Here is a 27811-nt window from a genome sequence, read left to right as displayed (position 1 = left end):
CAGTCTCCAGGCTCTTAGCTGTTAGCACAGAGCCCGATGTGGGGCTCCAACTCAGGAACCTTGAGATCATGACCTGTGCTGAAGTCGAACACTGAACAGACTGAGCCACCCAGGCGCCCCAAGACAGTCTTCTGTTTTAGTGACCTGCAAAGTGTGTTATTGGGTCACCGCAATAAAAGGAGCTAGAGTTAGAGTTTAAATCAGCAAGACTAATAATACTACTACTTAGGTCAGCTGAGATTTCAGTTTATGCTCTGGCACAGGTTTTTTATCTCACAAAGCTGTGAACAAAGAATTTGTGGACCAGCCATTTGAAAAGGATAAACTCATGAAACTATTATGGTCCACTGTGTAATTGTATACCTTTAAAAACATGCCAAATTCTATTGCTCTGCTTCCATATTCAACAAGCAACCCTTGAATTATAATTCACTTCTCCAGGTAAACTCTTCAATGGAGAAAATTGGAGTAGGTCAGACTCCCCAAAGCCTTGTTGTCTGCAGGTGGTTTAATAAAATTGAACTCCTGGATATCCAAAACTTATTACCAGATCCTGAAATATGGTTGCCAGCTTGTGTAACAGTGTCTGGGAGGTCAGTGTGCTTCCATGTGTGATAGTTTTTACTCATCCTCTGCAATAGTAATGGCCCTTACATGACAGTGGTGGGACGTATTCCTTTTTCTACTTCTTGACTCTGGCTTATTACAGGGATTCATAGAAGTTAATTGGTTATGGTTGGGGCGCCTGGGTGGCTCAGTCGGTTTAGCGTCTAACTTCGGCTCAGGTCATGATCTCACGGTTTGTGAATTTGAGCCGCGGGTAGGGCTCTGTGCTGACAGCTCAGAGTCTGGAGCCTGCTTCGGATTCTGTGTCTCGCTCTCTCTCTGCCCTTCCCCTGTTCATGCTATGTCTCTCTCTGTCTCAAAAATAAATAAAACATTAAAAAAAATTTAAAAAAAAGAAGTTAATTGGTTATGGATATATGTGGTCAAAATACTTTGGAAAATATGTCTGCCTGTTAATTAACAAATAAAGAAATTTATATCCGACAAACGAACATTAGCTCACCAAGAAAATTTGGTTAGTTATAGAAGGTAGATCTAAGGTTTCTTAAACCCCATTCCAATACTTTATCCTCTTTATCAAACTAAATACTCCAAAAGAAAATCTATATATCTGTATGACCTTTGTTAATACTGTTTAAAACTTTTGCATAATGAATAATAATGTAGATGCATGGAAAAATATAAAAAATATATTATTAAATCTTCAGAGAATTTAGCTTTATGCTAATTGAAACCAAAAACTTTTATCTCCCTGAGAGCTAATTCACAATCTATGAGTCAGACACTAGGGATGATATAATCATAACTGACCCCATGACTAAAAGATTAAGTAAAAAGGACAAAACAAAACAAAACTAACTTAAATATACATAGGAATTTAGGCTCTTATTTCTCTACCCCGAAATGGGCTGAAAGAGTTGTCCAATTTAGTATGTCCACTCTAATGAATAAACATTCAGCAAACTTTCACACAAAATTCAAAAATGCACCTCTTTTAGCAAGAATAAGTCCTATTTTAAAAGATATCTCATTTAGTAATAAACTTTTATAAGTATTAAAATTATCATTTTAATTATTCTTTGGATATGGAAGAAAGAAATAAGTCTAATGTGCATATACATTCCTTATTTGTACCTTTTCTAAATATACTTGAAAATTCAGATTTGGATTTCATAGAACAAATCAACCAGATGATGGACTGTTTTGGAGAGCTTGGAAATAGATTGTGTTGAGAATATGGAAAAATAATTTACAGTTCTGGAAAAATTACCGGGCCTCTATTTTCTAATTTGGAAAATAAAGAGCTGAGCAAAATGACACTATCTTCCTAGCTCTAAAGTGCTGTAATTCAGATTGAGTCTTCATTGATGTGGATATGACTATCAAGAGAGAGAATGTGAAGTGAAAAAAAAAAATCTGATAGAGTTCTGTGATAAGTTCTATGATGCAAAGCTAATGGGATATGTGCTAATGGATGAACACTCAGTAATGCAAAGATGTCAAAATGGCGAAACTAAGTGTGTGTAACATCTGTCCTCAATAATGGGAATCATTGACTAAAACCATGCTCAACAAGACATAGAATGTACCAGTGTGTGGTTATTTCATTTGAAGAACATTTCCAAGTGAAAGCATTGGCAAAATGAGAATAGGAAAGAGGATAATTGGTCATCACAAGGAACCATCTACCTTCACCGGGTAAGAAAAAAAAAAATAAATGACAGTTTTCTGTACTATGCTACTTAGCACGTTTGCCACTCCTTGCTATCGCCTATTTGATATCTGACTTGATTGATGTATTTATTCTCTCAATTTCTAATTTTTTAAGTAGTTTAGAAATTCTCTGAGAAAGGTGGCCGTGTTTTACTTCATAGCAACACCACACACTACAGTGTTTCTCACAGTGTTGATACCCAAATTATTTATGTAAATTAAACATTATGAGCCTCCAAAAGCCACTTTGGGGCCACTATTATTGTCAGTTATGGGTTAAAAAAACTTAGGGAAAGAAACACATAAAAGCATGTGAAACACAGACTCCAAGTTTTCTCATAAGGCTTTCCCACTGCATCAAGTTATGGACATGGTAGAGAAGTGACATCGAACTTTCCAGGACTATGACAACTAATGCCCACTTTACTTCAAAAGATTGGATCCACAACAGTTCACATAAAGGAGGTGACCTTGACGATAGAGGCCATGAAAAGTGAACACAAAAACAAATTAACTAACTAAATAAATAAATCAACCAACCAACCAACCAACCAACCAAGGAAGACACCCAGGACCATAATTTGTGGGAAAAAAATTGTCCACTTCTGATTTTTAATAAACTAGAAATGTTATTTTTTTTCTTTTTTAAGCCACTAGCTGGTTGTGTCTCTAACACTCACAGCTTTCTCTATTCCTGAGTGAAGCACCAAGCACATCAAATATTTAAAGTCGAAGTAAACTTGTCTGAAGTGTTAACTATGACAATGGTAGTGTTTTAGCATTGCACATTTTCTGATTTCTGAGTAATCCAAATGAATCTCTAGTCTACTCATGAAAAACTATAGCTTGTGTTGGTTCCCTATCCTTTGATTTTGATGTCAGGCCATTAGATATTCCCCTTGGTTATATCATTAACTCTTTTGCAACATGGATCAAGCTTCTAACAGCTTACTAGCTCAGTTGACTAATCTGTAAAGGAACAAACAGATATAGAACTTTGCTCTGAATAGAATAGAGGATATGTAGTATAAAGCTCTACAATGTTACTTGATATATACTGAGTGAATCAACATGTAGAAACCTACTGGTATTATTTAGTTTTCTTGGTACATCTGAACATGTTATAGACACAGGTGATATACGCAAGGAATGTGTACTCATCATATTTCTTTGATTTTTAAACATTATAATACAGCAACCACTATAAAGCCTATTTAAAGCCATTTAAAGCCTATTGGCTTATGGTTAGTTTTTATGATATCACACTCTCTCTCTTTTTTTTTTTTTTGAAATGTGCTTTTTTTCTTCACATGAAACATAATGTCTCCACAGAATTTATCAAGGCATTGTACAGTAGGTTAAAAAAATTTGGTATGGAATAGGTGATTTAGGTAACTCGTATCATCAATCACAAAATTTTAGGAAGCTTTCTGACTTCCTATACTGGCTATTGTCTTCATGAAATGTAAATATCAAAATCAGGTAAGTTGTCAATGTAATTGGGCAAAACTCTCCAGAGAATAGAAATAAAAATACTTTCATTCCACACTGTTTATTAAAGCAAACTTCTGACTCTCATTCTTGCAACCTAAATTACATGTGATATTAACACATTGGACTTTATTTCCACAATGTTGGAGATTTAAAGATCCTGGTTGTAAAAAGAAAAGAAAAAGAAAATGTTTTTAAAAAGTCCTAAGTGTACTAGAAATAGTATATAATATCAGAGAAAACAATATCTGGGGTTTCAAAGGTACACTATCTGATGGATTAAACAATAAAAGAACCATGCAGTATAGAAAAGTGGACCCTGGAGTTTAAGAAGAGAAAGACAGATAGAGCTTTAATAAATACAAGAAGGAAAAAAAAGGTATTATTTGGAAACTATCATAATAAAGTCAAGACATTAAAAACAAGAATGAAGGCAGGTAAGCTAAGAAGAGTGAAACTATCAGGGAAGGTGATGTTAATCATGAGAAGTAAAGAACAACTCCCAACATTATTAGCAAAGTGGGAGGGTGTTTAGAGATAAAAACATTTTACAGGCTTCAACTTAATATTTAAATGGACTGTCTGGATACATATTAAAGCATGTATCCAATTTACACATATATGCATATTGTGAACTGATCTATAAAATTAGCTGAGTATTCTTATTTTTTTCTTAAAAATCATAGCTTAAGATAACATATTGAGCATATTATTAAACTATTTAGAAAAAATCGAAAGGACACCAAATAAAATATGTCTAGTGAAAATAATTTATTGTACTTTCTTCATACAAGCAGGATGAGCTCCTCACCCCAAATTTGGTTTGAATGTTGAGGCTGATGGTCCCACACAGGCACCAAGAGAGGAAGAAAGGGTTTCTTAATCACGTGTTGCTACTTTCTGGGGAGAGTAAAGCAAGCCTCCAAGAAGGCCCACAAGTAATTTGAGACAACGAATGTGAGTCTGGCTTTGGAGTTTTATTATGATTGATTTGGGGATGCAGTTGATACTTGCACGGTTTGTATGCCTTGAACTTTCAACCCGTGCCAAAGGAGGGAGACCTGTGGGCTTTGTCAGTGGCTTGTCTAGTATGGAGCAAGAAGAAAAGAGGGAGCAGTCGAGCTTGAAAGCTGACAACAAACATCAAGAATGGAACCTGGGTCCTTATCACAGGGTATTACATTAACTACAGATACATTTAAAATTGAAGCCTTCTGGGAATTTTTTTTTATTAAATTTTTTTTAACGTTTATTTATTTTTGAGACAGAGAGAGACAGAACATGAATGGGGGAGGGTCACAGAGAGGGAGACACAGAATCTGAAGCAGGCTCCAGGCTCTGAGCTGTCAGCACAGAGCCCGACACGGGGCCCGAACTCACAAACCGCGAGATCATGACCTGAGCCGAAGTCGACCACTCAACTGACTGAGCCACCCAGGTGCCCCTGGGAATTTTTGATATAATTTGAAATCCATTATTACTTCTTAAATATGCATGTTTTTAATATATAACAATTAGGAATATGGGATGGATAGATAGATAGATAGATAGATAGATGATATAATTAACACATTTTCTCCCCTAGGATAACATTGGGGATAAAATATATTCTTAACAGTACAATAACTTACTCTTCTTGCAACTTGAAAAAAGGGAAGGTGACCTCTAAAGCAGGACAACATCAGTCTTTTTGGAGGTGGTGGTATTTTTTTTAATACATGCCCTCAAAATCATTACAATTTATCCCCAAAGAGATATGGCACCTCTCCTCCTCCTCTTAGGGTTTGAGAAAGCTACTATTTATAAATAAATCATCTGAACAAAACCCCAAATTGCTTCTCTGAATTAAGGTCATAACTTCAGCAACCTACGTGCTTCCTCTGTGGAAGCTATATATGTATATATGTTATACCATTACCAAAAATGAGCTCCGCACACGATTTCTAGGTTTTTGTTTTTATCTTTGTTTTTGTTTTCTCCCCAGAGGGGACAGGTAAAGAACTTTTATACTTTATTTTAGACTCCTAGGCAGCTCATTCTTCTTTCTCTATTTTCCACGGATCGAAGGACAATTCTTATTTGCTGGCAACTCTCAAAGGCGATTTTTTTGTGACTATAAGGAGGCTCTGGGTTGAAAGCTAGAACAATGGGGTACTCATTAGTGCTCATTTTCTTTTTCTTTGTATATGGCTTTGCTATAGCTAGACAGAACTATCTATGAGAATTGATTGACTTGATAAGCTATCACTTGGCATTAGGTTCTGCCTCTGCCTTGTTAACCTTATCTTGCTTGTCTGGCTTTGGTTCCTGACACTTGAAAACCATGTACAATAACTTTTCATTCTCTCTAAAACTCACTCATTCCTTCTAACACTTTGTTTGCAGTGCAAAATCCTCAGCAGATGGAAACTCCCAGCATGGTCCACTGCGCCACCTATCCCTGGTCTGAGCTGTTCACCCATGTCCAGCCCTGTCCCACCTCAAAAAGCTCTCTAGTTCCTCTGGCCTAGGGACAGAGGTGACTTTTTGTTTTCTCTGCTCTTTGCTGCCCTCATCTGACTAAGACTGTCCAGTTAGAAACTTTTGAAAATAGAATGGTTGCATGCAGAATGATAATGGCCTGAGACCTAAAATACATTTCTTTTAAGGGAGTAAAGCAAGAGAGAAATATACACAGACTAGGAAGAGGCAAGAAAAAAAAAAGTAAATCTTATAGTTGTAAATTACTACTAAAAGATACTCAAAATCCAAGAGAATAACTCAGCCCTATTTTGTGCAGATGCTATGAGACCACATTGTTGACAGAGAATATTATATTCCTCCCTCCATGCCGTAATTTCAAAAACCACATAACAGGATTTATTATTTTCAAATACACTTCAGTGCATATTTGTTCTGTGTTCTCCTTCTTGGTGTTTTAGAAGAACAGTCGACTATTTTAAGCCCATACTGTGAAAAGAAAAAAGAAATTACTAACAATCCCATTACACAGAGAAAATATTTATTTACATTTTTTCACGGTCCTCTATGATTTTAGCTAGCAACATACCAATTATCTATAAAATATCATATGCATGGATTATAGATTGCATTACTGCATATCTTTGAAAGTGAGGAGGTGAGGAGGTGCTGGAATTTTATTTCCATGCATTTTTGTCTAAACTCACACCATTTATATGCTTAGATTGAGACTGAAGCCATCAATTATTCCCACTTACATACAAATGCCTCACATAGTTTGGATAACTAGAATTCCACAATCCTGCTTTATCTGGACTGAATGTTAAGAACATATGAGTTAGGGAACTACTAAAATCTGAATATCAAATGCCTTTCTCAATTAAAAAGCTCACTATCTCGATGAAGGAGAGCAGTGACAATATGGGTCCTACTAGGACTCCATGGAACGTGCTAATTAGTTCTTTAACAAGGTCACTGATGCTTCCAAGACTAACATTAGTGTCCAAGGGCAGAAAAAGATAATTCCAGCATGGCTCACTTTGTGAACTTTATAAATATACATTGCTATACAACACATTATTTAATATACAGAAACAGTTAATATTTTGTAATTTTCTTTTATTATACTCCAAAAAAGTATTCTATATCATCCCTGTACTTTCACTAAGACCTCATTATATGTGAATTAGAGCATGAAAACCATTTTCAAACTAACTAGTCTATGGAAAAATAAAGAATACTATTGCTTTCAGTTCTTGTCAGTCATACGGAGAAGCTCTGGACCAAAATTTGCCCCTCTTATGTCAACAGATGATGGCTTCGTACCACTTGTTTCAAAACACGTTTGGAGTTCACGGTATTGGCAGATGCCCTCACTCAGGTGGTTGCGTTACCCGAGTGTAAAATCGTCAGTCTGTGCAAAATTAGAAAACACATTATGACATCTCTTACTGCCCAGGATCAGTGCGAAGGTGCCAATGCATTATTAGCAGAGAAAGATGCATGCCAGCACCTACGAAAGCCCAATTGTCAAGGCAAGCACCTGCATCTGTTCACTCGAAGCAATGGTCCCTACTTCTCTAATTGTTCACAAAAACTTGACCAAGTTCCATTTTACACACTGAAGTTTATACCTGGCCCCATCTCTTCTTTCAAGCCACTGGTTCCCAGTATGGCGCAGGTACCACAGATTGAACCCAAATGACACTAAATACACGCTTTACCTGTCATACACTATTTAAGTAGGGCGAGGGCTCTGATGAGGAGGGGGTCAAATCAGAAAATGGCATTATCTTTCTGCAGAATCCTCCAGGCTTCAACTGGTTTACAATTGGTTCTCAATTATGCACAGACCAAACCTTAGAATGAAAAACCAGAGTATACACCCTTGACTACAGTTAATGGCTTGTTCATCTTCTAATTCATTGTCTACATCTGCAAGGACTTATGAATTCCTTTAGGACTCAATATGTACGTTTGGCATGGTAATATGTAGTATTTACCTACTTCCCTACCAAGGCATTTGTGTCCACAGCCTTGGTCACCTGCATTTCACTGAATATAAGGAGAAGAATGCTTATAATAACTTCTTGTTTTAAACAGAAGCTATGTGAAGAAAACTCTCATGCCCTCAATTTATTTTTAAAAGCTTTCTAACACCCTTTCAATTAATATCACCAATAATCTGATTATATACACCTTGATTAGGAAAGTGAGGGGCGCCTGGGTGGATCAGTCGGTTAAGCATCCAACTTCGGCTTAGGTTATGATCTCACGGTTGGTGGGTTCGAGCCCCCTGTGGGGCTCTGTGCTGACAGTTCAGAGCCTGGATGGAGCTTGCTTAGGATACTGTGTCTCCCTCTCTCTCTGACCCTCCCCTGCTCACACTATCTCTCTCTCAAAAATAAATAAACATTAAAAAATAATAATAAAGATTAGGAAACTGTTATCCAGAGATAAAGTGATCTTGTTAATGCTACACAATTTGTTAGTCATCCAGCCAGCTCTGAAACCTAACTGCCTTGACATGGGACCTACTTCCTTTTTAGTATAACGTGACTCTTAGCAAATGAGAGAATACCTGCTTCCTATATGCAAACAATTTTTCAATATCTCTTATTCATATGCATTTTAAATTAAACTTACTGTTTTATCTAAGGTAAAGTGTATACATCTTGTGAAAGGTATTATTGAAGAGATTTATCAGTCTCATCATTTTCCTCACCATTTTAGAACTACAGATTTAACACTTTAATGTCCAATGTAAACCTACTATGTATAATAAAAGTTAACATAAAAATGAATACAAGATATATTTCTAAGATATGAATAAACCATTTTTTTAATGTGAAAATCAAATAAATTGTATTAAACGCTCTAGGAAAAGCTAACTGATATTTTCCAGTCAGTTTCAAAGAAGTGTCATAATACCCCCCAAAACTCCTTCTTTCAGCATTGGAAGTGATGTTTTAGAGGAGGATTCACCCAGCTCTCTGTCATACATGTCAATTAGCATGGAAATTAAAGAACAAAGAAGAGTGCTGTCTGGGGCTGATCATAACAGTCACCAATTGATTTTCTTTCAAATCGAGGAAAAATATGCTTGCAGTAAAATCACTTTTACAGTGTTTAAAACCCTTGTTAAGTTTTCTTTTTAAATGTTGATCAAATTGTTTGCTTTAGAGGAGTTACAGGCCCTTTGAGAAAAAGATGCCTCAAAGAGGCTCAGAATTTTGTATCTCAAACCTTTTCTTCTGAAATCGACAGAGAAGATTCTCATTGACTAATGAAACAATTAAATTCAAATTTCAGTTCTCAATAGACCCAACTGCAGAGATCAAAAGGAAGGAGGAAAGCTTGGGTTAAGTGATGAAAGTTGCTGTAAAACTTTTTCAGACTGGTAGAAACAAAACAAAACAAAACAAAAACCCAGGAAACACATGGGATTTCACACCCTCGGCTTCTCTGTATTTCACCATCTTTTCCCCCAATGATTATAATTTCTTAAAAAAAAAAAAAAAATATATATATATATACATATACATATATATACATACATATGTATGTATATATATATACATGCGTATATATATACACATACATATGTATGTATATATACATATATACATAAATATATGTATACATATATACATACGTATACATGTATATATGTATACATATATATACATATATACGTATATATGTATATATATGTATACATATATATACATATATATGTATACGTATGTATATATGTATACATATGTACATATGTATACATATATATATATATAAAATGTAGGAAAACAAAAATTCAAAAGATACATCAAGAAAATTCATTTTATTAAGAGGGATTTTTTTAAGTCGCATGGAAAAACAAAAAGCTGTTGCAACTGAAAACTCTGCCTTGTCTATTGCTGCATAGATACACACACCCAAAACTTGCTGACAACAAGCAAGAACGTATCATTTCTCACAAATTTGTGGGTTGTCTATGCCATTCCTCTGGTATTACCTGAGTTCATCGATGTGGTTGCATTCAGTTACTCCAACTGAGAGCTGGCTCACTTGGGGAGGCTGAGGTAGTATGACAGGGAAAAGAGAGGATAAAATAGGCAGAGAGGGGAAGGTTAGGACCTGAGGTCCCAGGGTGGGGACAAACACATATTTTGGAACGATGTTGGGAGAGACTCACCACAGCAAACACCTTCAGGTGTAAGGTTCCTCTGAAGACCGTAACAGACGCCACCCACTCCCCCTCAGGTTCTCCTCAGGAATGTGACAATTAAAATTCTTAAATAGAAAAAGTAAAACATAACATAATATAACATAACATAAAATAACATAACAAGTTATATGAAGGACAGTATGACCAGTCTGACTCCTCATACAATGGAGTCAAGCCAATCAGGAATGGAGTTATCCAGCCAGTAAGGGTAGAAGCTTACTAAGGGAACAAGTGAGAAGGGTAGGGGGCTGACCAGAACCGTATAAAACAAAGAGCCTTGCCAAAAGTAGTGGTTATTCACCTTTGAATGCTCCCTCTCTGTAAAGAGAGCTTTCATACAATTCTTTCTTTCTGACTTTATACTCTAATAAACTTTTTGCCTGCTGCTTATTTTGTGTCCATCTCTTCATTTTTTGAAGTGGTGAGAAAATGAATCCCAGGTATTGAAGTCAAAAATCCTGCAACAATAGCTTTTGCCCTCTTTTCTTTTTCCTCCATCATTCCTTCCTTCCTTCCTTCCTTCCTTCCTTCCTTCCTTCCTTCCTTCTTTCCTTCCTTCCTTCCTTCCTTCCTTCCTTCCTTCCTTCCTGTGTGTATTTCCAGTTCGCCTTGGCCCCAAAAATTGTGTAACCAGTCTTAGAAACAGGGGAAGAAGAAAGGAAGCTAATCTGAGTATGAGGTGATGGTGAGGCTGAACACTATGGTAGCAGGAAGGGTAGTACAAAGTAATTTGGATTTTGAATATATTTTAACTATGGAGTCAAGAGGAACTTCTCATGAAGTATATGTAATATATGAGAGAAGGGGAAAGGCTTCAATGCCACGTTTTAACACTATCCATATTTACTTCTGTCCTCAAGATAAAGGTTTAACATGATGGAATTCAAAAAGGAAAAGTAGAGGGTCTGGGTGGCTTGGTTGTTAAGTGTCTGACTCTTGATTTCGGCTCTGGTCATGATCTCATGGTTGTAAGATCTAGTCCCGCATCCAGCTCAGTGCTGGGCAGGGAGCCTGCTTAAGATTCTCTCTCTCCTTCTCTTTCTGCCTTTCCCTGGCCAGTGCACTTGTGAGCTCTGTCTCCAGCTCTCTCTGTCCTCCCCTCAACAAAATAAAATAAAATAAAAATACAACCCAGAGAATCAATGTATTCAGTGTCATAGCCAAAGTTCACTCCACTTGTGATCGCTAATACAAATATACTAGTGTTGTGACTACTAGTAAATTACTTAGTCTCCCCATACCTCGATTGGCTCATTTATAAATTTGTAAAAAGGTGTTTTGTTGTAATATCTAAAGAAATTATGTACTTGCACAATACCAGAAATAAAACAAAATTTTGATTCTCCTGATCTTATAATTTTATAACAACATGTGAGCAACATTAAGGTTCTTTTCTACTTAACATTATTACTTCTTTTGCATGTTATATCTCAATAATAGGACTGCCCCTCCAAATTGCTTCTGTATTAACATTTGTCTTTATCACCCCATTTAGCCTTGTATTATTCTAATGAGAAGGAAAATTAACTAGTGTTCCTTATGTATTGAATAAATAATATCTATTTTACTGGCCTACTTGCTGTGGAGATATGAAATCAGTCTCTGAGATTCCCAGTATAATAAATTCTAATTATTTGCTTTCTGAATTCAGTTCCCTGAGAAGAACATGTTATTATGTCAAAATATACTTATTTTCCTTCTTGTAACTCATGTTTCCTTTATTAGATAGCTTACTCCACCTTCACTGGACTTTGAATCTCCTATCCTCGAAGTATGCTCTGACTGACATTCTAATCCTTAATGACCTCTATATATCTGGACCGCAGCATCTCTTAAAGCCTCAGACATAGAAGATGGAGATTTGGAAATACCCAATGCCTACACCCTTAGAGAATGCCATCTTTCCCCAAGAAAATCCATTAATTCAGAGTATGTTTTATATTGTTAAATGTCATGCTACAGTTTAAAAGGAACTTTATGCTCAGTTTTTAATCAATATGTAGAATTACTGAGTACTTAACAATTAGTTCGCCTATAATTGTTTTCTGCGGGATTATTTTGAACAGGGTAAAATGGTATCGTTTTTAATACATTGACATACTTTCTTATTTAAAAAAATCAATCCTATTCCATCTTTCTCTTCCTGTTAAAATGAGTCAGAAGACTCATGGGATTGAGAATGAAGGAAAAAGGTTCAAGATCTTGAAAGGATGCTCTGCCATTCTAATATAATCTGTTATGGAATCTGGCCAAGAATGCCTTACATTTTCCCTCAGCTTGACTACACTTTAAACCAATTTCTTACTAACTAGACCCTGGTCTTCCTTTCCTTACAGCATTTATTTAAGAAAATTTGCAATTTAAAATTCTTCCACTACCACTTTGAGGTATATCTGCTCCCAGCCTTTGGCCAGTTTTTATAACCCAAGGATGGCTTTCTCAAGAATCTGGAAGCCATCCCTTTCAAATATAATCAGGAAGAAAGAGAGTGCCTCTATCCCCCACTCTCCATGGAAGGCTAGGAACCTAACTTGGAACGAGCCGCATTAGCAAACACAGATGGCCAAATTTCACTGATCAACCTCCCTGCTTACATCCTCCAATATTCTTTGAGTAAGTCATCCCAGGCTTAAAGCTGGCCCACCTTCTGTTTCAGTGGAATAGAGTTGCCTTGGTCTTCAACTCACTGTCCTGAGTTTCTTACCTGTTTAACATGCCCAGTGCAATTGTTCTACAGCCCATCTCAAGAACCTTCTGAGTTTAGAAACAGAACGAAAAAGGCACGGTCAAGAACCCACTGACCTAGATGGCGGGAAATAAAAAATAATAGCATGATGGTTGAAAGAAATTGTTTATGACTACATAATTTATATTCAAACACTTGTCATAGGAAACTTTCAGAAAGATTTTAATATGATCTGAACATACTATGAAAAAGATATTCCTTCATTAGCCTGTTTCCCAAGAAAAAAAACAAGAGTTTTAGTGTGTTGTCTATAAAGAATTTTAGAAGTCATTTTCACAAGATTTAGAAATGCCACAAAGACACCAGAATGTATGCTCATTAAGACAGGGCCATTGAGGTGCCAATCATTGCTCCCTAGTCATAGTTCCAAGATCAGTATGTAGAAAACATCCAAAAAATAAGTTTTTGAAATGAATTAATTAAGACCAATTTTTAAAAAGGGATGTGGCAGGAGTGAGGGTGGCTAGGAGACAATTTAGAAGAGTAATATGAGGATGATCTGGATGAATTTGAAGGAAGAGCATGTCTTTAATATTCTTAGATTCTGAAACGGTTATTGTGAAGTAAATCACCCATGTCAAAAAAATGCACAAAACTTGAATAAATGGTTTAATAAGTGGTAAAGAGCAGATACTGGTAGCCACCACCAAAATGTACTTATATATATATTTTCAAAGTTTCCCCTAATACTGAATATATTCTAACTCACTTTCAGGAAAATAAGTGTTTTTGTTTTTTTTAAATTTATTTTATTTATTTATTTTCAGAGGGGAGGACAGAGAGAGAGACAGAGAATCGCAAGCAGTTTCCACACCGCCTTCACAAAGCCCGATGCAGGGTTCCAACCTATGAACCTTAAAATCATCACCTGAGGGGCACCTGGGTGGCTCAGTTGGTGAAGCCTCTGACTTCAACTCAGGACATGATCTCACGTTTTGTGAGTTCAAGCCCCACATGGGGTTCTGTGCTGACAGATCAGAGCCTGGAGCCTGCTTCAAGGATTCTGTGTCTCCCTCTCTCTCTCTGCCCCTCCCCTGCTCATGCTCTGTCTGTCTCTGTCTCTCAATAATAAATAAATGTTAAAAAAAATTTAAATCATCACCTGAGCCAAAATCAAGAGTCTGACGCTTGACTGACTGAGCCACCCAGACACCCCAGAAAATAGGTGATTCTTAAGCATGTAGTAAACTTTAAGTTTATATCAAATGATACATTTTTGGTGCACCAAAAGACAAAATAGAGCAATAGATTGACATCGTAAAAGACCCAAGTCAGTTTAAATGAATACATTTGTGTCAATTAATCTCATGTATTTTTCACTGAAACAACTCTGCAGTGGATTCCTTTTTAAGGGAATAAACCTCATTAGGTAGCATTTTGGCAAAGATTATATATTTTAAACATTTTACTTTAATATTTTGCATAAACAAACATTTCCAATAACTATACATTTATTAGAAATTGTTGACTTAGTTTTGGATAGCTCAAGAAAAGTTTATTATTGGCAGGTAACAGGAAACTTGTAAATATCAAAAGACTGATTTGTGTTGAGTGCACTCACATTATGGAGGAAACATTGTAGTCTGATGACACCTATTGATATAATACTTATTGATCTATTACATATAAAACAGAGGAGAGAAAGTTAAATATTCAATTAATTAAAATTATTTAAAATAGCCAAAATACTTTATTTGAAGATATTTGCACAAAAGATCATGTACATAGTATAGCTTAAAGATATCAAGAGATATTGCCAATACTCTTTATGATACTGGCATTTATCCACAATTTTCAAACACACACAAAAAAATAGATAATTTGTACCTGGCAAAGAAACCTCTTCTGTTGCTGTGTCAGTAAGATCAGTAAGCTGGAGCAGATTTGTGTGCTTTTTTAAGAGTCCTAGTAATGTTTATGGTGTATGTAAAACCCTTGAGATTCCTTTCCCTCTGACCCCCGTTTATAGGACTGAATAAAAATCTCTGTGGTAGCTGTTGGAAGGTTGTGCTGATCAAAGGTCTTTTTTTTTTTTTCCAGCACACACACACACACACACACACACACACACACACACAGATATTTCTGTCCACATTAATACCTTTAAATAAGGCACACATTTCAAATAACTAAAGAAGACTGTCCTATAAGTCCCACAACAATGGTAGGAATGAGATTTACACAACACTTCCCATGAATGAAATGGAAACTATGACGCATATACCAAGAGACTGCAAATGGAGTGAGGGTGCACCTCGTGTAGAGAAACTCCCTAGTAAACCTCAGTGTGGGGACTCCCTTTCTTAGGAGACTAGTTAGGTGGAAAGTCACCTTAGCAACTTGATGCAGGCATTCTGTGCAAGGATTCCCTGTGAACCCTGGGGGTTTTGTGGAAACCACTCTCTGGGGAAGACCAGAAGGTTGATCAGCAGTGTATATCAAAGATGGAAACAACTGAAACTGTTTTCTAACAGCAGTTCTCAAGAAAGAATGCTCATTTGTTTCCTATGCTTTCTCAGCCCACATAGAAGGCCTCAGAATCACTGTTAATAGCTCATAATTCCCAAATTCAACAATCATACGGAATGCTCCCTGACTTTAGTTTGATATATTTGGTGAAGTCAGCTTGCGAGTTTCTACAAATATTTATGTGACCAAGGGGACTTCTGAAAGCATATGAAATTATTGTTTATATATTACATAAAGGATCACCTGCACACTGTGCATAGTTTAGGGAAACATACTGTATAAGAGGCACAGTGTTATGTCCTATATATTTCATTTCTGAATGCCTGGAAAGTGTCTCTTGCTGGAAAATCTGTTACAGTGTAATGCATAACTGTGAAGGCAAAGGAGCACTGAGATACATTTATTCCTACACCATTCAAGTGGAACCATCATAAGAAAGCTAGGGGTCCTAACCTTACACGCAGTATAAATGATAAATGTACCGTAATGCTTCCTTCCTGTGTTTTCGGTGTCCATGTCTTTGATATATATATTGGGTGATAGGACACATATCTTAAGATCGCTGACAAGACATTTTGTATGGTAGTTTCAATTCTTTTGACTTATTGAACTCTGATTTTAAATTTGTTCAGCACATCAACATGTTAAGTAAAGAGGCCAGAATTAGATTTTGTTACATTTCACTGAGCTGTGTATCATTTCAGAATGGCTTCATGTACACAGGCATGAAAAGAGTTCTGGCTTTAAATCTGTACTCATCAGACCTGAAAACCAAACAATTAAAATTAAATTATTCCCCCAGTGCCTTAAAACTAAGGGGATGATTAAAAATAGCTGGTTGTGAGGCAGGCGAATGTGGGGAAATCTGTTTATGGCACCAAGAGAACCTCAAAGGAATTCTAGCATGCTGTGTGCCTGAAGTGATGTGTTTGAGGGACTCATTTTCAATGTTTTTTAGTTTAGATGAGCAAACAAAAATGATAATAAAAAGAGGTTAAAGGAATATAGGCACTCAAGTGTATTTGGGGTTGGCACAGAGCTCCAAACACTTGATTTTCCCCCCATTCATCCGGGAATGTATTTGTGGCTTACTGAAGGCACACTCCATAAAAACACTGTGACTGCTGATGATGCCACCAGACGAGCTACACATTCTCTACTATTTGACCCCTAGTTACATCGTATAGGTCTTCAGGTGTGTGGATGGGACTTGTGAGACTCCTCTTGACCTGTCGTCTCAGTATCCAAAATGTGCTACCGGTATCCTTGGGGATACCATTCATTGGGAAGAAAGTATCAGAACTTCCAGTGTTATTATTTTTACTCTACGAAATATACAGATAGGCTATGAGATCCTTAGTGTATGTATTACAGAATTATGTTATTTAATGTTAACCGAATTAAACATAACAAAGGTTTTAATAAGTCTCTAGAAAGTAAACACACATCAAATACAGCAATATACTGCAAACACAACAAGTGCACCATGGAAATAAAAGAATGGAGCTGAATGTAATTCTTCTCCTATGGTCCTGGCCTAAAATTTTATTAGACATGCTGTATTAACTAGAAATTATGATCAGTGACTCATATGTGATAAGAACTCAGGTAAAACATCTACAAATACTATTATTTAAAATGTGAAAATATAACTATTTTGACTAACAATGAAACACATTCTGGGAGTACTTTGTACATATTCTATTCATGCAAAGACAGATCTCCAAATTTGCTGACCTCTATCATAACAAGTGGTTGACATTAATATTCTTTCTAATGGATATTTAAAAGAAAGACAGGAAGACAGGAAGGAGGGAAGGAGAAAAGGAAGGAAGGAAGGAAGGAAAACACATTTATTGTTTCTTCCAGTTAACGATGACATTTTCAACCAAGAGTGAGAAAATAACTACCTTTAGGAAGAAACTAATTTTCTCCTTACACTGGTAATAGGGACAGTGCATTTTAATATGTTTTTGGAAAAAAATGTTGCTATAGATAATAAAATCTATCAAATATTATTATGGGTTGAATTGTGTTCTCCAAAAAGATATTGACATCCTAACCTCCTAACCAGTAATTGAATGTGGTCTTATTTGAAAGTAAGATCTTTGAAGATAATCAGGCTAAGGTGAAGTCATTAGTGTGGGTCATGCTCCAATATGACTGGCGTCCATATGAAAATGGGAAATTTGCACACAGAGACAAATACAGAGGAAAGATGATGCGAAGACACAGAGAATACCATCTGCAAGTCAAGTCATGCCTGGGGCCACCGGAAGTAAGAGAGAGAAGTGGGACAGATTCAGTTTCACAGCCCTCAGAAGGAAAAAGCCCTGCTGGCATCCTGATTTCACACTTGTAGCCTGCAGAACTGCGTGACAATAAATTTCTGTTGTTGAAGCCGCTCAGTTTGTGGTACTTCGTTACAGCAGCCCTAGGAAACTCATTTACATCTGAAAATTCATATCTGCATATGTTATAATAAAACTTAGAGGCATAGTTTTCTAAGCTGTTTAATTCTTTTGAAATAAAGAGTTTTGATAGATTTTGAATCATTTGCTAAACATGTAAAAACATAGCACTTTTAGACTATTTTGCAAGAACAATTTACAATGTCAGAAAAATGGAAATTGAGTAGTGGAATTACAGTTAAGTATCCTGCGTGCAATAGAAATACAAGACTCATCTCTGGAAGTGCAGACAATAACGCACTTTCTCTGCTCAGACTAACATTCACTGTGAGATACTTTTTCTCCAATCGAAAGAAATATGACCAAAAATTGAAATAATTTCAAATTAGACTCTTTGATTATCTGAATGACAAGGGGTTAAATTAAGATCAAATACTTATAAATGTTAGCACAATTCTTCCAAAGAACTTTTTAAATGATCTCATTTAATGATTTAAACAATTCTGTGAGGTTGGTAATATTATTCTTGCTCTCTTATAACAGCGGACATTAAGATACGGAGAGTGTAGTACAGAGGAAAGGGTACCCAGGGGGTACCTGGGATTCCTACCCAGGCAGTCTCGCCCTGGGGCTATGCTCTCACTCGTGCCACTATTCTATCAGTAGAGTACATTTTTAGTTAGTTAGAGCTGAAAAAATTGTATTTGACTATTGATCAAAATTTTTAAATGATTTTAATTCTCTCTATAGCTCACATTTTTAGTTTTTATTTTGTGTTTTTATAATGTACGTGCTGTCTGAGGGCAGAAGTACATGCAAGTAACCTACATTTAGGAAACAAGACACTAAGCCATCCATGGCTGCCGAATGCAAACCTATCACAGCACTTGTGTTCATAACACCTTTTCCCCCTTCTTTGTTTTTCTTTCCCATTCTCTTACATTTCTATTTTTGTTGTATTCTCCTAATTAATTATCTAAGGGAAACTGTGTGTTTCAATATATTTACTATGATGCCATCAATAAAACTATCTGTAAAAATACATAAAATGCAAATATGCATCCTTGTAGATTGCATGAAAACCGTTTAACATAGTTACATAAGATGCCATGCTTGAAGGGTTAGTGATAAGCAATATGTTCACAGTGACATATAAAGAGAATGTTTATTATTTTCCTTTCTTCACTCTGATCTCCCAAAACCATGAGCAATTTCATATCTACTTTTTCAAATTCTTTCACACAATGTTACTTCGATAGTCCATGTACTTTTATTTTACCCGTGGTTTTATTTATGTGCACATTTTACTATACAAAATGTTGTATCTTTATTTTTTACTATTTTTATTTATTTTTTAAATGTTTAATGTTTATTTATTTTTTCGAGATGTCGACAGAATGCAAGGGGAGGAGGGGCAGAGAGAGAGGTAATTACAGAATCTGAAGCAGGCTCCAGGCTCTGAGCTGTCAGCACAGAGCCCAGTGCAGGGCTCCAACCCACAAACCGTGAGATCATGATCTGAGCCGAAGTCTGACGCTTAACTGACTGAGACACCCAGGCGCTCCTGTGTCTTTATTCTAAAGCATTTTATGTTAGGTAGCATTCACATAGGTAAGAATCTATTGCAGAAAACTAATATATATTAAATATGTTAACGAGAGAGAATGTTATTAAAGCCTAAATTATTATTTTTGTTATTTTGATAGAGAAGAAAGCCAAAGAAGTCCATGGTATTTAGCCAGAAAGTCTCAAGGAAATGATAGACTTATTTTTCTTTCTTTCTTTCTTTCTTTCTTTCTTTCTTTCTTTCTTTCTTTCTTTCTTCCTTGATAAATAAATGTAAGATCTGGAATTACTGTCCTTTATATGTTTGGTAATCCCATGAAGACTTAGGTACACATTACTTATATAGAAAAACAATAGAAATTGTGAATAATTTTATAGTTAGTATTTCTCTTTACGCTTCCTTCTTTGACTTCAATCTTTCTTCCTGCAATGCCATGCTCCCCAGCCCTACAAAACATTTAAAAACTGAAGTTAATGCTTGATTTCAAGACATGAGAGAAGCCATAGCCTTTCTTGGCTTAGAAGGCAAGGAGGAGAGAAAACAATCTTCCTTGAGAATTTTTAGCTATGATAACAGTTTCTACGACCGAAGCTTGATTGGTCGCATAGCAGCTGACAGTGAAATGGGAATATTAACTAGAAAAGAGATGGCAACAAGTCCCATAGCCTCTTTGCACCAGTATCCCCTAGGCATTTAATTTAGTTACTAGACATTTATTTCCTTGTCAGTGAGCAAGCCATGAATATTATGTAACTGCTTTATTTACTGGTAACTAATGCCTTTTATACTATATAGATCATTTAATTTTGTGTCCAAATACTACAAGTTTTAGGGTTGGATGTTCTAAAGATTTTTGTCAGAAATTTGGATTAAAATCCATTGGCCAAGTAGAGAATCAGACTGGGGGATATGGAGTCAATTTGAAGTATTAGACGTGAGTCAGAACTGACCAGTTCTAGGGGCACCTGGATGGGTCAGTAGGTTAAGCGTCTCACTTCGGCCCAGGTCATGATCTCACGGTTTGTGAGTTTGATCCTCTCGTTGGCTCTGTGCTGACAGTTCAGAGCCTGGAGCCTGCTTCGGATTCTGGGTCTCCCTCTCTCTCTGCCCCTCCCCTATTTATGCTCTTTCTCTGTCTCTCTCTCTCTCTCTCTCAAAAGTAAACAAACATTAAAATATTTAAAAAAATGACCAGTTCTATAATTCTTTTAATGTGTTGAGGAAAAGTTTGGTAAGGTAGTTGTGACAGTATTTGTATATTTTTCACAACTAATTTGTGTTGTCCTCACATGTTGTCTACTCTTACCACTCTAAGATTTCTCTCCTAGTACTGCCTCATTCTATCTTTGTTTCCTTTTTAATGACAGGCAACACCTTTAAAAATTCTAAATTAGATTATGTGATGATATGCATATAGCCTTGTGTCTGTCTTTCTCAGCTTGAATGCAAGCTCTGAGAAGATATGGATCTTTGTTTTGTCACTGATTTTAGCCAAACGTCTAAAAGACAATCTAGCACTCACTATGAGGCACTCAGTGAATACTTACAATGCATCCCAGCTTGCTTTAATAAGTGTTTAACTTAGATTTTATAGTTTTCTTTTTAGATGAGAGTCTACTGTGCATCAGTCATTGAGTTACGATGTTCACAATATCAATTATGCAATTAAAATTTAAAAAACATTGGTCATAAAAATATGATGATTATTCACATTTTACAAATGCATAAAGCAAGGTAGAGAGAGTTATGTGCTATTAAATGCTTAACAAATACATTGGCTCAGTCAGTTAAGTGTCTGACTTTGGCTCAGGCCATGATCTCACAGTTTGTGGGTTCAAGCGCTGCGTCGCGGCTCTGTGGATAGCTCAGATTCTGGAGCCTGCTTCCTATTCTGTGTGTCCCTCTCTCTCTGCCCCTCCCCACTCACGTTCTGTCTTTATCTCTCTGTCTCTCAAAAATAAAGAAAGATTAAAAAACACAAACATACTGAAAAAAATCCTGATTTGTAGTGTTTGCCAATTTCTGTGGTGCAAACATTCCCACCACAGCTGATTTTAAGCTACATATGTGACAACTGGTTCCCCAAATTCCAAGTATTTTATCATGGGTTTATGCACTCTGATACCCTCCAGTGCCAGCACTTGACTGTAAAAAAGTTTACATATAAATGATATAGGATTACCTAGCAACAAGTGGTAAGTCTAGGCTATGAAGCTAAGCACACTATCCATGCATGATTGGTTCAGAATCTGGTTCAGATTTTGAGGAGTAGTCTCAAGTCATATCAATGAACAAGATACATATTTAACTATTTTTATGGATAATTTCCTTCAAAATACCCACTTCTCCTTTGTAACCAGTTGTCATCTCTGATTATTGTAGCTATTAAAGAATCTTATTTTAATTATCAAAATTTGTTGCATTGCATTTGTCTATAAATTATAACAATGTTTGATTGGCAAAGTTGTTCAGTTACACATATTATATTCCTTTGAAAAATATTGCTTTACTTAGTACTAATATTTTGAGAGTCAGGGGAGCTATCTACCTTGAAGGATGTATTGGATATATCCATTTCAAATCCCTTAGTACATATTGCAGCGGAATAAAGTGGACATTTGAAAATTTGAATGAAAATATAAATAGCAGATAGTCAAACTGAATCTCAGGGGTGAGAAGATGAAGTACATTTGAATCATATTACCAGGTGTTTAGCTTCTACTGTGAATTCAAAAACAAAAACAAAAAAAATGGTGAATTAGAAATATTGAGGTCATCGTACATTTTAAGATACCATTCAGAACTTTACCTCATAAGCAAATGCAACTCTGAAATTAAAAATGTATTGAACCTAAAACCCTGCAAGAAAGAAATAGAAATAGTTTGATTTTCCTGACTTACAAAGCAATTGCACGTGTATGGAATAGACCTTTTGTTCTCCTTGATCTTACATGGCATTCCCTTATTTCCACTATAGGCATAATAACCAGTCCAGGTATCAAGAATCCAATCATCTCATTTTGGTATGCTATGGTCCCCACAATCCAATGCATTAGTGGTTATACAGAAACAGAGTTCAACTTTAAATTCTTCCTTTTGAATCAGTTTCAGGTGGCTCTATTTCCCAAACTGCTGAAGCGAAGGCATTAATTATACATTTTCATTATGACAAAGCCAATATCAGCAGTCACTAAGGCATAATTTCTTTAGGAGGCCATGCAACCTGTTCTCTGATCAGGTTTTGTTTCCCACAAGGAGTTATCAGTCTTAAATTACACAGCAAGCAGGCAAGAGAAAGGAAGCAAACAATAACCACTCCCTATGGGGAAAAAACTGAGGCTCTAACTCGGGGTATTATATTAAATTCATATTCTATACTTCTGTGCGTTATTTCCATTCATACACACACGCTCACAAATACACAGTTAAGATATTCAGGATATTTATGAATTTGATGTTATTCCTATTTGCAATTTTACTTTAGATAAGAAAACTTTACTTGTCATTTCACGATCGTTAAGGTTTCTTTTTTATTTATTTGGAGGAAAAAAAGGGGGTAAGGTGATTATTACATAATAAGGATATTTTTTTCTCATTAAACAAACAGTTGTTTAATGAAAATTAATGAAACAACAGATTGAGTTTTGTGTTACTCCAAAATATTTTGTATTTTACTTCATTAATTAATAACTTACTGCAGAAAAGAAAGTAGCTCTGTTAATTTATCAAACTTAGGAAGAAGACATAAAAGCACAGGGTAAATCTGAGAATAACGTAGAACATCTAGATGATGTTGAGGATGATGATGACTTTTTAGATATAACACCAAAGCTGTGGTCCATAAAAAAAAATAATTAATAAGCTGGACTTCACTAAAATTTAAAGCTTCTGCCCTGTGAAAAACACTGTCAAGAAAATAAGAAAACAGGCTATCAATTGGAAGAAAATATTTGCAAATAGACATATTTGATAAACAACTGTTCTCCAAAATATATAAAGAAGACTTGTAACAACTATATAAAAGAAAATACATATACAAAAACACTCAACAATAAAAAACTGAACCACCTGATGAAAAAATGGACAAAAGACCTGAATAGAAACCTTACCAAGAAGATATACCAGTGGCAAATCAGCATGTGAAAAGATGTCTCACATTACTGAAAGTATAATAACAACGGGATACTATCATATACCTACTAGAGTATATGCTGGTGAGGATGTGAAACAACAATAGTTGTCATAACCATATTATCTAGCAATCATGCTTCTTAGTATTTACGTAAATGTGTGGAAAACTGAGGTCCATGAAAAAAAATGCACGTAGGTGATTATAGCGACTTTATTCATAATTGTTAAAACTTGGAAACAACCAAGATGTCCTACAGGAGGTGAATGGATAAATAACTTTGGTTATATATATATGTATATATATATATATGTGTGTGTGTGTATATATGTATATATGTATATGTATATATGTATATATACATATACATATATATGTACATATATACTATATATGTACATATATATGTATATATACATATATAGTATATATGTACATATATATGTATATATTTATATATATGTATATATACATATATGAGCTCATATATATATATATATATGCTCTATCAAACCATGAAAGGCATGGAAGAAAGTTCAATGTATATTTAAGTGAAAGAAACGGTTACATGTTTTGTGATTCTAACTATGTTATGTTCTGAAAATGCAAAATTATGAAGATAGTAAAAAGACCAATGGTTGCCAGGGGCTTGGGGAGCAGAGAGGATTTTCAGGATAGTGAAACTACTATAATATTATAATGGTACATACATGTCCTTATACACATGTCCAAAACCATAGAATGTAGAACAATAAGAGTGAGCTGTAAATGTAAACTATCGACATTTTGTGATGATACGTCTATGTAGGTGCATCAGGGTGTGCATGTGTGTACGTGTGTGCTGGGAACAAATAGGAGCTCTATGTACCTTATGCTCAATTTTGCTGTGAACCTAAAACCACTCTAAAAAATAAAGTCTGTTTAGAACAAAAAAAGTACACGGTAGAATCTGCTTAATTAGCTACCACAACTCCACATCATGGCCGTCACTACCAAGAAAGTAACTACCTGGAAACACTATCTAACACATCAGCAAAATAAAAACAGAAAAAGCATCTTAACATTTAATATATTTTTTACAAATACAACCTAATTGATATGGACACCCTACCTATAGAAAATATTAGGGCCTGTATGATGGAGGCCCCTATCATAATCTGTTTACTCTGATATATGTAACCTGGTTGAAGATGTGGATTTCTGGTGTCTAAGACCAAAGTAGACCCTAAAGCATTACAAGGATGTCCTAAAACAAGCTTAAGTTCATCTGCAATGGAATTAGAGATGCTCATCTTCTGTGGGATATATCATTGCACTGCCATCACAAACATGGCACTTTCAGTGGTACAGCCTTCGTTGGTGTGACTGCGGGTCAGGGTAGTTGGAGAAGTAATTCCCTGGGAGCCTCACATTTATCTCATCCCACTCTATGGATAAATGGTTAGAGAAGATATAAAAGTATAAAATGCGAACATAAGGATTCAAGTGGCAGGCCATTTGAAGAGAACAATTCAAGGCTGATTTGTGTGCTAGACCATGAGTCTCGATATAAACTTACTTCCACTTGGCACTGTCCAAACCTACAGACTAGGGTAAACAGTAAATCACCATTGCCAGGATGAAATTATAAAATACAGAGGAAAGTGAGTACTCCTCATCTATGAGAACTTCATACCATTGTGCCGTTAGGACTTGGGATGTTATACTGCAGTGCAAAGCAAACAAACAATAACTTCCAAAATATCAGTGACTTCAAATAAAAAGATTATTTTTCTCCCATATTTTATCTACGTGCAAAGCTATTGGCAGGAGGGACTTTGATAATCCTACTCAAATGGTAGGTAGACTGAAAGAGGATCTATTATGATCCATGCTCCCACATCTGTCCAGCTGGAAAAGGGAAGGGGTGCAATGGTCTGCTCCCTTGCTCTTTCTGCCCAACAGCGAGCATATCTCTTGTGATCACATTTCATTAACTAAAGCAAATCAGATGGGCATGAATAGCACCAAAGTAGGTAGACAAATGCATTTCTGTCAAGTACCGACAAATATTTGATAAATAGCTCTAATGACTTTCACAGGGACAATCAATATGAAGTGACTGAAAACTTAGACTGCCTATACTCATAGTTCAAGACCCACATTCAGGCCAACTCCGTTGTATCCTAGGCTTCACTGCCCTGACCCTTCATTCCTTCTTACCCTGTCTCTAAAACTCTTCCCCAGATTCCTGTCTGACACTTTGGTTGTATGACTAATTTATTCCTCTACTACCTCAACATATCAACACTGTCATTAAAAGCTTCCTTTCCTTCTTTCTTTCTCCCCTCGCCGGTCATCCTTATCTGAAACCCGATTGTCCTATATGGACTCAACTTTCTTTGAAGGTCACACCAAGGGAACTAAGGGAGATCTAGTAGGATTACAATAGCAGTTCTTACAGGGGAATAAAGTGGCTAAGAGGGGTTTGCCACTTCCTACATGAAGAGGTATAATTGAATTTTCCTTCCTTTGAATATGGGCCGTCCTTCATAGCTGCTTTGACCAATATAATGTGACAGAAATGACATCTGGAGCTTCCACGCCCACATCTTAAGAAAACTGACAGTTTCCACTTCCTCTCTGGGGAAGGCAGCCATCATACTACAGAGAAGCTTGGCTCAGTCTCCTAAATGATGAGGCACCCTATGGAGATGGTGAGGCCGTCTAGAAAGCTCCATAGTCCCAACTCTATCGATGAAACCTTCTTGGACCTTTCTTCATATCTATCCTGCTTGCTGAATTCAACCAATTGGGGGACCTCAGCCCAAAACATGTGGAGCAAAACAGCCTAGAAGAACTCACTTGACTTCACAAAGAATTGGTGACAAGTAATGAATCATTGTTTAAAGTAACTACATTTTGGAGATTTTCTTTATGAAGCAGTGTATAAGTGAAATAGGTGTCTACTCTGGGTAAACAGTTGAATCAACCGGATAGGTGTAGAAGTTTTAGATGATATGAGCATACACCAGACAAATGAACATTTCTAGGACTGGGGTTCCAGCAGCACTATTTTTAAAAGCCCCCAGGATGATTCTAATACCCAGTCAGTGTTCAGAACTAAGGGTTAGTTTTGCTTGTTCTCTGGTTCTGCTTCTAACTTGTTTCTCCTGTAACAGTGAGAAAGTCTTCCTATAGCATAGCCTCCTGCCATCTGGCTTTACTGCTCTTGTTCTTATCTGAAAGTCTCATTCTTGAGGAACACCCAGTCCCAAGCATTCTGAAAATAACATTTCTGTTTGATGTGGGGTGTAGTTAATGGATCATTGATTCTGTGAATTGCTTTTTGTTTGTTTGCCTGTTTGTTTAACAATCTCTTTTGTGTGTCTGGAGGCATCTCAATGAGAAAGGCCTCAAAATAAAAACACTTAACTCCTCTATAAGGTCACTGACCATACTTTTGAATCCTCAGGGATCATCTTTCACTGCCTTTTTGGGAGCTTTTAGGATCTTAAAGTTGCTAGTGTGGGAAGTTGTCATTAAATGATTCAGTGTTCCTACAAGCAGTGACTTTCAGTATTCAAATGTCTTTATGCAGCTGGGAGAGACAGAAATCTTTTCCAGAGTTTAAGTAAAGACATAAATTCATATTCAATTGGCAGATGCATTAAATAGCTTCTGTTTAATAAATCTGTAGTAAATATCTACTGTATGTTACATTTGCTCATATTTCAACTTTTTAATCAAAGTACATCTTGTTCAAAGTTTTAGCACATTTCATTGAAGACTAATGGTATTGGGTTGCTGAGAACATTGAGAATGAAAACACATCTTGCCAAGTCTAGTTTAGAGTTGATCACAAGTGCTTACATTCAAGTACATTGGAAATGGACAAAGAATCATTGGAATCCAAGTTGCACCGGTTACTGCTTATGTGATCTTAATGAATCCACTTAGACTCTCTAAGCTCGGTTCATCATTTAGAGCAATAATAGTATTTACATCTCGAAGCTATTTTGAAGCTTAAAATAAGATAATGTTTCAATTA

At 36.0% G+C, this 27811-nt stretch overlaps 1 pseudogene; it reads left to right on the top strand.

Moving 5' to 3' along the window:
* Positions 1-4768: 4768 nt before the first annotated feature.
* Positions 4769-27811, top strand: part of LOC102956313 — a 128680-nt pseudogene continuing 105637 nt past the window's right edge.

The sequence above is a fragment of the Panthera tigris genome, chromosome B1 (genome assembly GCF_018350195.1).
Source record: "Panthera tigris isolate Pti1 chromosome B1, P.tigris_Pti1_mat1.1, whole genome shotgun sequence".
NCBI classification, from domain to species: domain Eukaryota; kingdom Metazoa; phylum Chordata; class Mammalia; order Carnivora; family Felidae; genus Panthera; species Panthera tigris.
The sequence above is the reverse complement of the archived record's forward strand: the minus strand, read 5'-3'. Positions and strand labels throughout refer to the sequence as shown.